Source organism: Labrus bergylta, chromosome 3 (genome assembly GCF_963930695.1).
Source record: "Labrus bergylta chromosome 3, fLabBer1.1, whole genome shotgun sequence".
In the NCBI taxonomy this organism is placed as follows: Eukaryota; Metazoa; Chordata; class Actinopteri; order Labriformes; family Labridae; genus Labrus; species Labrus bergylta.
In genome coordinates, this window is record NC_089197.1 from 1700894 (window position 1) to 1718298 (window position 17405).

Below are 17405 nucleotides of genomic sequence, written 5' to 3' on the forward strand. Positions count from 1 at the left end.
GGAGGTATCCTCACGCCACTTGATCAGATGCAGAGGCTCTGAAACCCAGCTCTCCCTAATGGCGCTTCCTAATGGTACCACACAGATGCTACGCTGAAAGCATCAACACCAGCCAGGACTCGGCCTGACGTCTGCAGAAGCAAATCCAGCAAGAAGGCGAGGCACACATATCTCAGCTCGCTGTGCTCTGCCTGTTAGCCGTCCTCCCATTTCCCAGAAAAATTATTTCTTCTTTGGCTTAGCACCAAGATAGTTCCAAGGAGGACTACCATTAGTAGACTTATTAGACAAAACAGAGCCCACCTTTGTCTTTGTAGAGGTCTCTGTGCTCCTTAGCCGTGTCTTAGCTTGCTCTTGTCCCGCACAGTCCATTCACTTCCACATTCACTTCTAGGCGGTTCATCTTTGTCTCCAGCACTGCAATTTTCTGAAGAAGTTTGAGGTCATCGTCCTTGGAGAAGGGAGGCATCTTGTTGCTGATTAGCTTTAGCTGTGTTTCAAAGTACTGCGGCGCAGGCTTGTGGTCTTGTCAGGCCACAGTCACAGTGTAGCGATGCAGAGGTCAAAAAATGTTACAAATATGGCTAAAGACCTCCTGTATCTAACAACAAATACAGTCCTGAGGATTTGGAAATGTCCAGGACCGGCTGTCGATTAAATAAGGTTTAGAAAAAATAAGATTTCAGCAAAAGAATGTAAGCAAAGCAGAGAGCAAGAAGAAAAGCGTCTGCACTGTAAGAAAGCAGGAAGAAATCCAACGAAGGAGCACCAACACTCAGTGCAACTGTCCCTGCAAACAGGTTCAACCCACTGACTCTGAGGAAGATATTTATGTAGACCACAATCAAACCAAAGACCAAAAACCACTTCTAGGATTTGTGCCTGCTAACTCCTTATAACTCAGACACTTTCCCGATTTGAGTCCCTGTAAAAGAACATGCAAGAATGACAAAGAGTCTAACTACGGCTGACACATCTGTCAGAGAGCTAAGAGGGCTATCCTCTCTGCACATCAAAGTAATGGGAGGATTATTATCCATGCTGGGCCTTTTGACATCCTGCAAAAGACAAGTGGCTCTGAGATTCAGAGAAAGGGCTTTTGTAGAAACTGAGCACCTGTCCATCATGACATGCCTTCATTTTCAGGCCCTGTTCCAAAAGTCCTTTATGCAAACACCTTGACCTCTAAACACAGCTGACTTTAGTGAGCCTCGTCTGTGGGATTTATACCTTTTGGAACTGTGTAGACTTCTTTAAACCTTTTGGGGTTCGTCCAAACATCACTGGATCGAGACTACTCGGGAGCCAACCTACGTCATGTCCTTGGGATGCCATTCTCAAATATTAATGTATGGATATAAATGTGTGAGCGATGCACGCAGGCAGACAGCCTGTACCTTTTTCCCCCTTCATCTAACCCACAGCTCTGCATCAGCACAGGCCTTCAGAGGATGTCTCCAAGTAACCCAAACTTTATAGTACGAGTAGAAGTTAAAGCTCAGTGACTAGATGACTTATTTATCAGGTGCCTATCACAAATTAGACGGGCCCCTTGTTGCTTCCTTGAGGATTACATTGATCCTAAACAGAAGGCGGCGTGGTCGAACACATCACGGCAATTATGAGACCATCTGGTGCCTTTATTAGTGATTTAAACGAGTCAACGATCAGTCACAACAAGCCTCTTTCTGTTACAGAATCCCCCCACAGCTGATCGGAGCTCTTTGAGCTCTCCTCTGTCTGATCACTGGCTTACAAATCCTTCTTTGTTTGTTGAGGATTTTAGATTCATTTTGCTCTTTTTGCCTTTATTTTGAAATATCAGATTGGCTAAAGTAGGAAATTGGGAGAGTGGGAAATGACATGCAGGTCAGACTTGGACCTAGACCACCTACTAGGAGGACTATACCTCCGTACATGGGTCATGAACCTGACTGCTAGGCTATATTTTTAATGTTTTCAGCTGGTTAAGCAACACTTCAACTCAGTAGAAGCTGGTAAGGGCAGCGTCCAACCTCTCCCCACTATGAGAATGAAAGACCTTCAGTGAATATGTTTTTTTTCTAATTAGTTTGAAATACATGTACAGTTTTAAAAATGCAAGATTAATGTAATGTAGTTACAGAGTAAAATGTTTAAACTGCAATTAAATGTAGATGTAAATACGATCTAAAGTTACTTCTTTCGTTACTACATTTTTCTCAATACTGCAGCTCTCAGCTGATCTACTTTTTTAAATCTATATTGTAGTATCTATTTATTTTTTGCACATTTAAAATTTTTCTTTTTTATTTAAATTGTGTCCTGTGTTCACTTTTTGTTTGCAATCTTTGCTCTTTGCTGCTGTAACGCTGTAAATTTCCCCACTGTGGGATAAATAAAGGATTGTCTTACTGATCGGTGGCGTGTTTCAGTTGACACTTGTCACACGTTGAACATGCTCATTTATTCCACTTCAAAACAAGACAAAGGAGCTTTCGATGGGAGGGTTAGGGTTATGCCTCCATGACTCACTACACCACCACCCAAAAGGAGTTAGCAGAGGTTCACGTCCCATGATCGTAGACCTGAAGAGCGATTCATGCAGCGTCACTGGATCAGAGCAGTGACTGTTCATAAAGATGGATCAGCAGCAGCAGACCGGACTAGCATGAGTCAGCAGTTTATAAAGTTTGTCTCCACAGAGTGAAGGAAACTTCTGCCTGTAAGTACAAGTGTATATGGTGTTGTTTGTTAAGTATGAGTAAAAGTTATAATTACTGCAATGTGATGCTAATTATGTTAGCCAGGTAATGGCATTTCCCAGTGTGTGTTAGCATAAAGCTAACAAAGTAAGACATACATCCAGTCCATCTGCAAATCTGGATCAGGCATGTGAATGAAGCCGGTTTTAAGGGTTGGTCAAGTGACTCAAAAGGCCTTTTGACATAAGAAGACAATACAGACGATCTCTATGACAGGTCACTGACGATGACACTATGGAGTGTAAGCAGGGACATCCTGTTCTGTCATCCTCCTCTGCTCAGTGAAGTCAGAGGTCAGGGTGGATATGAGCTCAGAACAGCTTAAGTGTCTTTTGAAAGAGGGCGACACCTCGTCATCATCGTGCATTCCTCTGCTCCACAGACGATCCAGTGGAGTGAAAATGTTGCTCTTGAGATATACAACCTGCAGCGAATATTGAGCCATTAAGCCCCACATAAACACACAGAGTGACAGTCTGCCAGGAGAAAGAGAGTGATTGTTGCCGTGACTCCTTGCTGCAGAAGCAACATCCTGACGCCATCTGGCTGCGTCTGATCATCGGCAGCGACGCCCGTTAAGCTGTGCACCGAGCAACACGGCTCTTAATGCACATTTGAACCCGAGACGCTCTTGGACTCATTACCCAGTGTTTCGAAGGTGTCACAGAGACCAAAAGGATAAAAAATGTAGTGACCCACAGGACTGTGACCTGTAAAATTGACATAATCTGCCGCCTTTGAGGGAGCCGGTAATGACCTCTCATCGCAGTGTGACACACTCTCCGTCTTCATTTCACACCCTCTTAGAGAAGCACAGATGGCTTTGGCATTTCCTTAACGGCCGCTGAAGCCAAGCTGCAAATCTTCTGCATCTCCCTGGGAAATATTGCAGAATGCACAGAGATGATTGGAGGGCGGATTTTTTTTATTTATCACAGTCTTTTTGAAGGCTCGCAGGTAGCAGTTAGACCGAGTCCATCCAAAGAGGGTTTTTGTTTCGACAGAGCGGTTACAGTTTCCCCTCCTCCTCCATCTCTCCTGCAGTCTTATTGTGAACCAACAATGCTTTTTCCCTGGGTTAATAAACGGGTTAATGAGGTGGGACAAGGCCACTGTAAAATGCTGCTAAACCAGCCATGCAGGATAATTCGTCTTGCCTCAGAAGTGTCAGCTTCTGCAGCTCCCCGCTCTTTAATTCATTCAAATGAATTTTGTTTTAATTGTTTTATCCTCGGTGCTCACTAACTCCATTAGTGAGCAGAGAGAGAGAGAGACTCAGAGTAAGAGATATGCAGACAGAGATTGGAGGAGATCACTTTGAGTGTGTGTGTGTGTGTGTGTGTGTGTGTGTGAGATCTCCATGTGTGTGCATGCATCCATGAATAATTAATCCCTTAGTTGTGATTACACAACAATTACTCTCTAGAGGTAAAACTTTAACCATCCCTGTGAAAGATGAAGGTTTGTTCTCTCTCTGTAACACCGAGGCTGCGGTCTGGCGGTCCCAGAAGGGTCTTAATGCAAACTGGAGAGAACATGAGCCGATGGGAATATGTGAGGGAGAGCTGATGATAAAGGGAGTCCAGCTTCATATTTAACAGAAGAGAGGAGAGGCGGCTTGATCAGGTGGGTGTCAGGCTGCTGGACCAGATGTGGAAGGGGGGGGGGGGGGGGGGTACTGGGGGATATTCATGCTCTCCATACAGTTCACTGCAGTCTGTGTTATAACTTATCAGCTTATTTCACAACATTTTGATTAACAGATAAAGTAATGGATCATTTTAGGGGCTGCGTTTGGGTCCTCACTCACAGCTTGGAGACGACTATTCAACCACATTTTTACAACTTAATAAACTGCCTGCGATTACATAATGCATAGTAAGGGATGCATTTCTTGTAAAATTCTACATATTCCCTTCAACACTTTTTTAATTTTATTTTATATTCAGGTCTAATTTTTCCTCAACTGTTTATAGCTTCTTGTTTAAATCTCACATATATTTTTATCCCTGCACGGGTTATGTGCATTTCTTGTATAAGTCTATTTTTAATTGCACAGTTTAAGTTTGTTTCATCCAGAGGTATTCTTTACATCCTTTTATTCAGGTTAATATATATGTATGGGGGGGGGGGGGGCATGTTTCATGTCATGTACGTCTTTGTAACCTGCTACTGGATGCTTTGAATTTCCCTCGGGATCGATAAAGTATCTATCTATCTCTCTATCTATTGTACCTTTAAGTAAATATCCTTCACATGTAATGATAGTATATGTCAGTACTACAGTTGTATTGTTTAGTCTTTCTTCTTGTCGTGTAGAGGGAGCGTTCTGCTGGTATCTGAAGAAGAAGTCGACGTCTCCCTTTAATATGAAGAAGCTGCTGTGAGGATCCTCTACTGTAAAAGATCAAAGGGTCTCGTCTCTATTTAACCTACAGGACAATGATGACAATAGAGAACAGATCACATGTAATGTACATCAGCTGTCACATCATGGTACATTCAGCAGAGGAAGCTCGTCTCACTGCAGCAGCCTGTACTTTTGTATCTGAGTGTATAAAAGAAAGCTCTCCAGCGTGGGAGTGAGCATGCGGCACCCTACATTCAGCTGTTACATAACACGAGCTGTTTGCCGGGCCGGTGGCTAAAATTCACACTGAATTAACTAGCGGTTAGAGTGGAGGCTAAAAAACCTTCTCAGCAGGCTACTCGTATTCAGTCCAGGGAAGAAGAAAAGAAAAAACACTCAGACGTTAAACGAAGAAATATCAGGTCACCTTCCCACCTCTGAATGAGAGATCTATACTCAGAGCATGATCCTGGGAGCGTGTCTATGTTCCCACATTTCCTTTTTCATAAATTTGTATCAGATTTTTTCCCCCTTTCTCCCAATTTGTAGCCAATTACACCCAACCTATTATCCAGTAGCAATGGACTTCAGATGGAGTGTAGCTTTTAGCGAAATCTGGTGCGCCCATCTCTTTGTTTATTGCAAACATTTAATGTAAGTGCACATTGTCCTTTTTAAATAAACAAACTAAACTAAGTAGCACAGAGGCCTCGCATTGACTAGCTTCAGATCAGATCAGTCGAATGAAGCACAGCAAAAAAAAAAAATCTTAGAAATGTGGGAACATAGGGCTGACCCCGGCTAACTCGTATTCAGTCCAGGGAAGAAGAAAACACAAACACTCAAACATTAGGCAGAAATATCAGGTCAGACGCTGACGACACCGTCCCACCTCTGAGTGAGAGATCTATACGCAGAGCAAGATCCTTCATGAGCACAGAATCCAAACCTGAGTAAGGCTTAAGGTTTTCTGAGAAAGACAAAAGGGCGGACATGTTTGAGGAGTTAGCCGCAGTATTTGTTTTTATCGCCGGCAGCAATGATGGATTGTTACATATGTTTTTTTTTTTTTGATTCAGCCTTAACCAGGCTCTCTGAAAATAACAACAAGGGCAGCACTTTTCAATACGTCCTGCTGACAGCGTGCAGCCAGCTGGGAGCCGTCAGTCGTGTATTACAGCGCGAGTAGGAGTGCTGTCCAAGCTGAATGCACTGAACTCGGGGGGGGGGGGGGGGTTCTGCAGAGACTCGGTCTCTCAATGTTCATTAACTCGGAAGAAAACTAATCAGCACTATACCGCAAGAGTCTATTTCAAGGCCTCATGTAAATTGCAGAAAATATGAGCTCAATAATCATTAGCGAAGTCCTCCAGGATCGGGGAATCTACTGTATGGTTTGGGAGGTTGAATGAAAGTTCATGGCGGAATAAAGAGTTCATAATTACTTACAGAACGGACGGAGATCCTCTCGCCACTCGTCAATTAAAAGAAAGTTAAAAACTGCATGAATGCATCTCTGAATGTGGGGTCAGGATTGAGGGAGCATAACGACGATGAACTACTTTTAACTACACTAGTCGTTGGCAGCAGCTCGACGGTACCTCAGTTATTCTAATTAGTGATGGAAGTAGTTAAATTAATCATCCAATTATTGTGTGACTAACTTTACAAAGTACAAACAACTCAGTCTGGATCTCCTTCAAAGACAGCGGTGAAAGTGAAACGAGACAGACTGAGGGTGTGCAGTGCAGGATAAAAAATGAAGACAAGTGCTGCTACCATGAGCTAATTAAAGGTTTTAAATGTGTGAAATAAAAAAAAAATGATTATGCATTGTGCTCACCTAAACAATAACCAACACACTTGATTGGACTGGCATCGGAATAAAAAAGCAGCGAGACGTTTAGCTTCACTCCGCGGCGCAACAATGGAAGAATGGAGCAGCCGTCGAGGGCTTTTCCAGATCAATACTAATTGAAACATGGAAATGAAGAAGTTGTCCCTGATGCATTTTCATGGAGCCATTGTTCAGCCGCGCACTGAAAACAGTTCTGCCTTGTAAATGGTTTACTGTGTAAACTACATTTGTATTCATTATAAAACAAAAAAGCTCATGTCTCTCACACGACGAGTTTCCTGCAGCTTCCCGCGGCTGGAAGAGGGCGCAAACATGATCTTTTTCTGAACAATCCCCCCGGGGGGACCGAGGCCAAATTGCTGCTGCAGAAACGGAAAGCTTGTTATAGAATCATCTGTGTTCTGCCATATTCTGAAACTTTAAAGACGCTTTATAAAGCTATTATTAAACGTGAAAGGCAAGACGCTCGCCTTCTGAACTATTGATAGCAAAGACTAAAAAAGGAGAAGAAGCTTCCAAACACAACGTCAAAGTGCATTCAACAAGAGCACTCTGCAGGCCTGGCCCTTCACTTTGACTTACTTTACAATGCACGGACAGCTCTGCACAAAGACATAAAGAATGCACTTTGCTATCAGCAGTCTTGTGCTGACAGCCCAAGAACTCCAAATAAAATACAACGAAAAATAGAAATCCTATTTGTATCAGGAACACTGAGTCCACAGCAACAACCGCAGGCCACCCCGCACTCCATCTCCATCTCCGTCCAGGGACAGCCGCAGCGCCACAGCCACACTCACAGAGAAGGCGCTCATGCATGTTTTCAAGCAGGATGAATAAGTAAAAATCCCTTTTTTGTATTCATTTTCCATGCAAGGTGCGACATGAACTAAGAGAAGATATGTGAGATCCTGCTGCTGAGAGTTTACACACGCAGGCGTCCAAATCCTTTTTTAGAGTTCGCTAAAAGCGCCGGCGGTCGGACGCATCAGCGATGGGTCTGAAAAACAACACAGCGTGATGATGAAGAGATTATGGAAGGTGAACCTCTCTTCCTATGAAGTGCCTTGTTTTTTTCTGAGAAAACATATATAACGTGAAACACTTTTCTTTTCTATTTTTTTTTTTTTTAAAGGAGAGTGAAAGAAGAAATGCTTCCCGGTCCGCCTGTTGCTGTTTTCTCAGAAGTCCCCATCTGTCGCCGGCACTCAGAACAATGAATTACAGCCAATTTAGATGGCTGCTGCTGCTGGAGCAACTGAGCAAAGGGTAAACACCATTTGTGCCGAGAAGAGGAGAGGTTTGTGATCTGTAAATCTGAGACTCTTGAGTGTGACGCACTGAATTTTTAATTTGCTTTCCAGTTTAAACTGAAAACCTGAATGGAGAAGAAGAAATAAAAAACATGTTTTGGCAGCGTAGTCCTTTAAAATATATATCTTATAACTTATGATGAATCATTTGTCAACAGACCTGTCAAAGGATGTTTAAGGACTAAATAGTTCCGGGGACTTTTTGAGAAAGAACTCTCCACTAAGGAGTTCCCAGAGAACTACACACCATGGGGATTTGTTGTCTGTCTGCAGTCACGTTGCCATGGTGATGGGAGAGTACCTACTCTGAAGCCAGAACTAAAAAGGTTTCCTATAAACGGGGTTCTATAGCGACTAAAATAGTTCTTAGTTCCTGCGGTTCAGAATCACAAAAGAAAGGGATGGAGGGTTCCAACCGTTCTTAGAACTATAAGAAGTTCCTGCGGTCCGAAAACACCTAATCAGGGCCCTTTAGACTTTTTTATAGCATCAAATAACGAATACAAAACCATGATAATATGAAGCGATCACAACAGAATCCAGCTTTGAGAAGAGTTATAGTTTTAATGGTCATTTTTTGGGCTTTTTATTTATTTATTTCCAGAGAAAGGAAAGTGGACAGCGTCACAAATCAGAGAGAGAGAGAGAGAATGGGGAACGACGCGCGGGACAGGAGCCACAGGTCATCGGACCCGAACCGGGTTGTCCGCCTGGAGGATCACATCCTCTGTACATGGGGCGTGCGCACCAACCACTATCCCATCGGCGCCCTGAGAAAGATAAGCGTGATGTTGATTCTCTAGACCTCTCTGTGAACATGGAGGAGGCGGGGTTTATGGCATGAACTGTAGCCAGTCATCCAGTTGCTTCACTTAGTGTAAGTTGTTTCACTGTGGGAACTGGTCCATGTAGCACCCATAAAGCCCCGTGTCCACCAAGCGGTCCAACCGTACCCTTACTTGGTCAGTGAGGTTTAAGCCGGGTGAAGATAGCTGCGTCACCTACTGAAGAATGTGACACAGTAGAAGAAGAGCGACAATGGAGGACGTCCAGTGTTTTGTGTTTGTTCGTTCTTCACAAGAAGAAGACGAGCTTTAACAAATAGAAGGCTGCAGGCCGCGAGGAAAAAGAGCTTTGAAATTACTCAAAATCCACATAGCACATTTGGTGTTTGTCCTTTATTAATGCTGTTTCACGGGAAGTGATGATTCTTCTGATCAGTCAACAGACTGCGGTGTGTAAGAACCTCCCTTTAGGGTGTGATCGGTACGCTTGGCATCCCAACGGAATGGAAGCAAAAAAGGCAGGAACCTATGGTCACCTAACCCATTCCCAACTTGGTACCAACCATTCCACCGCTTGGTGGAAGTGGGGCTTTACTTACTTAAACCCTTTTCACACATACAGCCAGTCTCCTGAAGAACTCCAGAGATTTGGCTACCCGGAGGTTCTTTAGGCTATGTGTGAACGCAAACAGCCGCATTTTTCTCTGGCCAGACCTCTATTAATTTATCTGCAGAATATCCGAGTGAGCTGATGTCTGAACGCGGCAGCATATACTCCGGAGATATCAACTGGAGCCAATAGAAAGAGAATGACGTTTATATAGTGACTGTTTAAAGTGTCTGCACGCGACCTCTACGATCTCCGTGCTCTAATTAAACGTCTGCATTCTGTTTTCTGTTGGTCAGTTTGTTGTTCTCCTCTCTCTTGTGGATGTTGTCATTCCATTGGATTACACATAGCATTGATATAAAGACAAATATTCTCATTATAACGTCGTGTAGCGGACTCTGTTGCTTCGGCCGCTACTTCCGCGTTGTTAATTTACGTCACGTCTTCCCTCAGGAATTCCCCCCCCCCCCCCCCACCCCCCCTCCCCTCTGACAGGGAAAGCCCCCTGCTGTGAGGAGCATATGTAAACGGCTAGGTCGGGAGAATCTCCGGAGAAGTCCTCCTGTAAATATCTAGATATTATCCGGAGTGCAGATGTGAAAATGGCTTTGGTAACTGTAAGGTCTGAACACAATGTAGTTGAGGTTTTCAAAATCTGCCTGAAATGTAGTAAAGTTGCACAATGTTGAAATACTAATATAACAAGATGACACTGTGCTTAAGTAAATGTAAACCGCTTCCTTTCCACCACTTCCTGTCATTCAACATTACGATTCCTGTTGACTGCGAACTCAGGCGGATGTTGTCGCGTCTTAAACAGAAGTTCTAAATTTAGCTCTGAATGAACATCACATATCATTTTAAGATTGTTCCTGTAAAATGTTCCTGAAGTTTGGAGTGACACAGCAGAGCGTCTGCCTGTCTGTCTGAGCAGACATGTCTCTCTCTGCTTTGGCAGCAGGGCTCTTCAACCACTGGAGGCTGGGGCGAAGCAGTGATGCAGTAAATGCTGCAGTGTGTGTGTGTGTGTGTGTGTGTGTGTGTGTGTGTGTGTGCGTGGGCTGATCATCCCCAGGCCTGGTTCAGGTAATGTAGCGGAGAGGAGGGTAAGCTGCCCTGACACACACGCCTGGATCACAGAGGCTATAGCAGGCAGCCGCAGGGCATGGTTTGTATGGGAGTGTGTGTGTGTGTGTGTGTGTGTGTGTGTGTGTGTGTGTGTGTGTGTGTGTGTGTGTGTGTCAGCATGTATCAATATGTTGAAGGACATATCTGATCTACCTACATGTCTGTCTGAATGTCTAAGAACACAAAAACTGTCCGTGTGGATTTTGTCATAATTTAAAAACTTTACCTCCAAACGTCTTCAAAATGTTTTTGTTTTTTTAATCGACTGGTGAGAAACAGCCGCCGTGTGTGCACTGAGCAACAGTTCTTACTAAACAACAAGATGGACAAAAGTTGATTACAAGTGTCTGCTGACCTTGACTCGCAGGTTACCTCCCACCTCACTCGGCTTCATCTGACTTCCTGCTGTCTCAGCATCAGTCAATAGATCCCGTCAGCACTTTTAGTCTCAGAGTATTAAAAGGGTTAAAGACCAAGGGCCAAGTTTCTTTCTTTACTCACAGACAGCCTGTAAACAGGTCTAACTGTTTCTAAGGAGGTTTCCTACCATCATTGCAAAATTTGCACATTTTCGGCCGCTGCTCTGGGGTCCCCCTACTGGTCCGGGGCCCCCAGCAGTTTCCTGCCTTGTGAGTTGACAAGCAGCGCCTCTCTGGCAATGTGTAACACACAGAGAGGAAATGGTGAAGGAGTACCATCCGCAAAAATCTCCATCAACCAGCCAGCATGCTTTCTTCAATGTCGACCAATCAAGACGAGGCAGGACTCAACTTTGTCTGCAACAAATAGACAGACTTCATCTTTTAAAGGGTACGACTCCCAGGTGACAAGCTGAAGCTTCTGCCAGGTCAAATATTAACTATAATTATTAGCAAATCTTCAGCATACAGAGCAGATAACAACAGATTCAACAGTCACTACTGAGGGAAGTGGAAGTGCCACAAGGCAGCAATAGTAACCTAGCAACTGTAAGCACCTGCGAGAGGATGTGGGCACTACCAAGGCAACACCTGTGCAGCAATAGGAGGCTACAGCCAGCAATGTGATTGATTAGCTTAGCTTAGCTTAGCCAGTCCAAAAGTTTTTAAAAAAAGACGGCCAACAAATTCCTGAAAAGCTCCCTAATTCACAAGTTATGTCATGTTATCACGCCCCGTGGTAAGTCTCTGTAGCATGCCAGCAGCACCATCCCGCTCTGCTCCGTCGACAGAGCTCGCTGCAAGCACTCGTCAAGCTGGAGAGAACAGATCGAGCAGGACAGGAAGTCAAACAAGGAAACGCACAGATCGTCCGGTCAATTTCAAAATAAAACACAATATACAGACTCCTGATCATAATTTCCATCATTTCATCAACATGACGTCAAAAACAGGTGTTTGCACGTTGTTCTCTCTACTCCTGCATGATCTTGTAGTTCTCCTGTGATCTTGTAGTTCTCCTGTGATCTTGTAGTTCTCCTCTGATCTTGTAGTTCTCCTCTGATCTTGTAGTTCTCCTGTGATCTTGTAGTTCTCTTGTGATCTTGTAGTTCTCTTGTGATCTTGTAGTTCTCCTCTGATCTTGTAGTTCTCTTGTGATCTTGTAGTTCTCCTGTGATCTTGTAGTTCTCCTCTGATCTTGTAGTTCTCTTGTGATCTTGTAGTTCTCATGTGATCTTGTAGTTCTCCTGTCATCTTGTAGTTCTCTTGTGATCTTGTAGTTCTCTTGTGATCTTGTAGTTCTCCTCTGATCTTGTAGTTCTCTTGTGATCTTGTAGTTCTCCTGTGATCTTGTAGTTCTCCTCTGATCTTGTAGTTCTCTTGTGATCTTGTAGTTCTCATGTGATGCCTGTACAGCGGCTCATGGATGTGTTCTCACTCCAAAAACTGACCCAGTGGGCGCGCTTCGTCCAACGGAGCAAAACTCTGAGGATATTGGCATTTTAGGTCGATCGTGTAATAATGAAGTGTGATATACTCCAATTTAAAACGCTATTGTATCTCAAAATAGGAGAAGAAAAGTTGACTGTTCTAATTAAAACTAAAAATAACTTATAGAAAGATCATAAAATACATCAAGATCCTCTACGACCCTCAGATGAATAACTTATGGTGTCTCACCGTCGTGAATTTAATGTCAATCAATATCGTTTCTGTCACTTCTTCTTCCTGACATTTACTTCTCTGCTTTTGTTTGTCCCGGTATGTTTTTCAGTTCTCCGCTCTGAAACAGAGCCAAAAATAGTGCCTGTATCATCTGCTCCTTATATAAACACACGGCAGCTGCCAGCAGTCGCTGTGGAGGAGCCCCAGAAATACCCAGCATGCAGCACGATGTGGCATTGATTCCCCAAGCCCTATCGGGACCCTCCGAATGAGTTCAGGGCGGTTTCATTTCCAAAAACTCAGGTCTGAGTAAGTTACTGACGAAAATCACAGAGAATTCATTTAGCAAAGAAGCGCAATAAGGACACTTCATAAGGTCACATATCGAGATCATGCTAATCCATTATTAGAGTCAAAACGTAAAGATCTAGTCGAGGCTTCAAAATGCACAAATTATGTTAAAAGCAAGAAATAATCTACTTCCGGGAAATGTCCAAAGATGGTTTATGGATGTAACGGGTCCAGAACCCAGAAGCAGCACACCTGAACTACCAAAACCCAGTTAAGGTCTTTACTTAAATGCACAGGATTTAAACTCCGCCACCAGGGGGCTCTCGATCAAAACAATAACAACTGATGACGTCGAGGCTGGTGGGGAATCATTGGAGTGATTCTCTTTGCCAATCCAAATTCTAAACATCATAGAGAGCTGTCTCCCCTCCTCTCTAGAGTGGATGCTCACTCAGGTCACCATGTGGTGGACTCTGAAGCTTCAGTGTTTATCCAGCTCTGCATGGGTCTGTAAACCTTTCTGTGTTCTAACCTCTCTCCATTTTTCAAAAGCATCTCCAATATTGATCCTAGTTTGAGCACGTTTCTGCTCGTGGAGCTTATTAGAAACATGCAGAGGCTTTTTAGGTCGGGTACAATCACTTCTATCTGAACCACTTCTCTTGACCGCTTCCATCGCTGCAACACCTGTTGACCTGATAACTGCTCTCATATCTGGCAAACCGAGGGGCATCCAAAACGGCCGTGTGGGGGGTCGGCTTAAAAGCGCCTACCTTCTCTGGTCCAAACAAATCCAGAGCATTCAGGAGCAGAATCTAAAGTTAGAAGGAGGACATACTGGCTGCTGCATTGTTGTCAGAGAAGCCAGCACTTCAACACAGCATGTTTCCTTAATGATCAGATAGTAAGATACCTTTATCATCTCACTCTCTACACATCTCACTGATTGGACCTTTAAGGTTAGGGGAGATGTGGACTGAAAAGAGGAAACTGTCTGTGTTTGTGTTGCTTTACATTTAAAACATTTATATTCTGTTCTCTTTAAGGGTGAGTTTTTCTCAGGTTGTTTTTGCCCTGATCCACAGAGAAGCTGAAGAATCCCTTCGGTCCGGGTTATCTTTCCTTTGTTTTCTGTTTTTATAGTCAGTCACAGTTTTAAAAGGCAGATCTATCGCACTGTTCCTGCGGAAAATAGATGGTGCAGCCAATAAGTCTTTATACAACACGTCTGGCCTGTGAGATAAGAGAGGTGACAAAATGATATACATGCTGTTGTGTATCGGCTTTACTTACAGCAGCAGGGGAGGAGTAAATTTCTCCCCAACGTAAGAAAAAGATAACAGGGGAGTGTAATACTTATTACTGACATGCTGAGTGTCTGTTTCTAAAGAAGCATTATTGATTCCCTGCTGACAAAACTCTGTGTGAAAGACACTTCAGAACCGGCAGGAGAGAATCTCGATGTGAGGGATGGACCGGCTGCTTAGGCTGCAGGATGTTCTGTCCTGCAGGTCAGGCAGCAACATATTGATCAGAACAACAGTTTTTTCTTCTTTTATTACAGTAAGAGTCCAGTTTCTCGTGCACACACACACAAAGCGTGCGTGCATGCAGACAGGCGCAATGTCTTAAATAAAAGCACAATTACATGCACATAAAGAGAAGCCGGAGTATATCAGTCGGAGCTGTAAATACGAGGCAGCCAGTGGACAGACTTGGCAGTGGGCCTTGAAATGCTAGCAAATCAATTGAATGCACGCACCAAACACACACACACACACACACACACACACACACACACACACACACACTCCTCCCACATAAAAGTAGAAAAAAATAAAAACAGAGTTTTTATTGGACGCCTAGAAACGGTCGGTGATCAAACTCCAACAGCCAAAAGAGCCACAGTGATTTAGTGGAACGAAAATCCATTATGGCTCCATCCAAAGGTAATGACTTCTTCAGGCCTTCCAGCTGATTCTCCAGAACACGAATGGGAGGGAATAACACGCGCACGCACGCACGCACGCACACGCACACGCACACGCACACGCACACGCACACACACACACACACACACACACACACACACACACACACACACATACACATACACATACACACACACTGAACAAATCAGGCCTTTGTAGAGAACAGCGTGAGGTCCTGGAAGATCACACACTGACACCACCTCTCTTTAACCGTTTCAAAGCTTCAATCACTCTCAGTGACGGCGAGCAGCATCTCTATTTACACTGAACTCAAATCACTGTGCAGAACCTGCAGCCTGCTGCCGACACACAACCACCAGCGGAGAGCAGTAACAGCACAGATGTGTCATGTTTGATAAGATTTTACATAAAAACGAGTAGATTCTGTACACAGGGGGTCTGGCTTTTTTCAGCATGGGAAGAGTTCTGGTTCCTGTTTGGAGAACATTTTATAGTCCGAGCTGTACTAACCTATTATGTATTAGCAGACATTCGGTGTGTGCAGGAAAAACCAAGAAGCAGGGGAACGTAATCTGCTCGTAACACCCCCCCATCAGCGATATTCTGACGATGATATATTCGTCTCTATAAACAGATATTTGCACAGAAGTGCATCTAAAAAATCAATTACAGATCAAACAGTCCTACCTGAGCTACACATTGCTTCTTGATGCTGTGTCGCAAAAAGCAAATCGAAGTTTGGATTTCCCGACTACCTAAAAAGCATCACAAATTATCAATCCAAACTCAGTTCAACGAACAAGCAGTTCAAAGTGTTTCTTCTTCTTCTTCTTTCATTTTGACTTTTTTATAAATCTGCATCCTGGTGATATCCTTCAGTGCACGGCTAGGAGTGATTTATTTTGATCTCTCTCTGGTTGTGCAAACATCACATATCACCAGTAGCATCACTGAAATTGCACCCTGTAAACAACTCTAAAGAGGAATCATTACAGGCTATTAAAACAGCTGCTGACCTGCTGATATCCTGAACACAACATGTGGTTCTAGATAAACATTTCCAAATGCTGACGGCAGACGGCAGCTTTTACATGTTATCAGGTAGATTTTCTGTGAATGCAAAACAACCAATATTACCAGCAGTAGGCTGTGTGTGTATGTGACATGATCATTTGTATGTACAGTGCTCAAGCCTCCCACAACATTCTGCTCGGCCTCGAAACAGAAACTGCAGAGATGACCGGAGCCCACAATCTAAACATATTGAATGAATCACTGAGTGTTGCCGGAGGAGCATGTGGCGCACAGTGAGTTAGCCTTTCACTGCACTTCTTTAAAAAGAAAAATCCCCACAGTGTGCAAGAGCGGTTTGGACCAAACATCCAACAGTCCATCGCTCCTGCATGGAGACGATGCATCTACAGTAATGCACCCTTCTGCTAACAGTTGTAATGAGTCCTGCAGAAAATGCTGCATGTATTAAAAGATGCTACCCTCAAAAAACCTCCCAAACACATGAAGCAGGTCTGTCAGCGTAAGAAATAAGGCGATGATGTAAAACAGATTTCCTGGCAGACAAAGATTTCTATTGTTTACTTTATCTCGGGTGGATATTATAAATATTCAACCACTCTGCGGTGTGAAAAATGCATCATCACCCAGCGTGGAAAGGTGCTGTGGATCAAAGGGAATAAGAATGTGGCGGTGGCACGACAGACGCATCATTAGCAAGCCGCCGGGCAGCTATTAAATCTTATCTCATACATACAAACACAAAGGGCAGACTGACTTTGTGAACCTCTTTTTTTCCTCCCTGAACAGGATGTGTTACTTTGTGTTGCTTGTGTGGAAACACTTTGTTAGCATAGCTTAGCTTCATAAGACTTGCCATGACACAACAAACACGCCCGTGGAGCTTCATTAACTATAAAACCCAGAGCCAGCTGTGGGTCAATGTAATAATTGCCGCCCCCCTAAATAATTACAGCGCGAGAGTTCTTTACGGAGGGTAAGTAACAGACTTTAATCCTGTAAAGTAGCTAATTAAAGGTTGGCAGCTGCTAATGCTACTAGCCTTGCTTCTGGTATTAAAATGAAGGGCGTGCATGGTGGCTGCTTTTTTTAATTTATGTTTTGAGAGAAGGAATGATAAATGCTGGAAATGAACAGACACAAGCAGACTGAATTAAATGAAAACCAAAAAAAAAAAAACAGGCAGAAAGTCAGAATGTTAGCGAGGATCCTTGCAGCTTGTCTTCAAGACACACGGAGCTGTGAGTGAAACACAAGC

General features: G+C 43.7%; 1 protein-coding gene across 3 annotated transcripts in view; it reads right to left on the reverse strand.

Moving 5' to 3' along the window:
* The window catches only part of ntrk3b (neurotrophic tyrosine kinase, receptor, type 3b), a 251045-nt gene that overhangs the window by 86993 nt on the left and 146647 nt on the right, over window positions 1–17405 (reverse strand). The window lies entirely within an intron of this gene.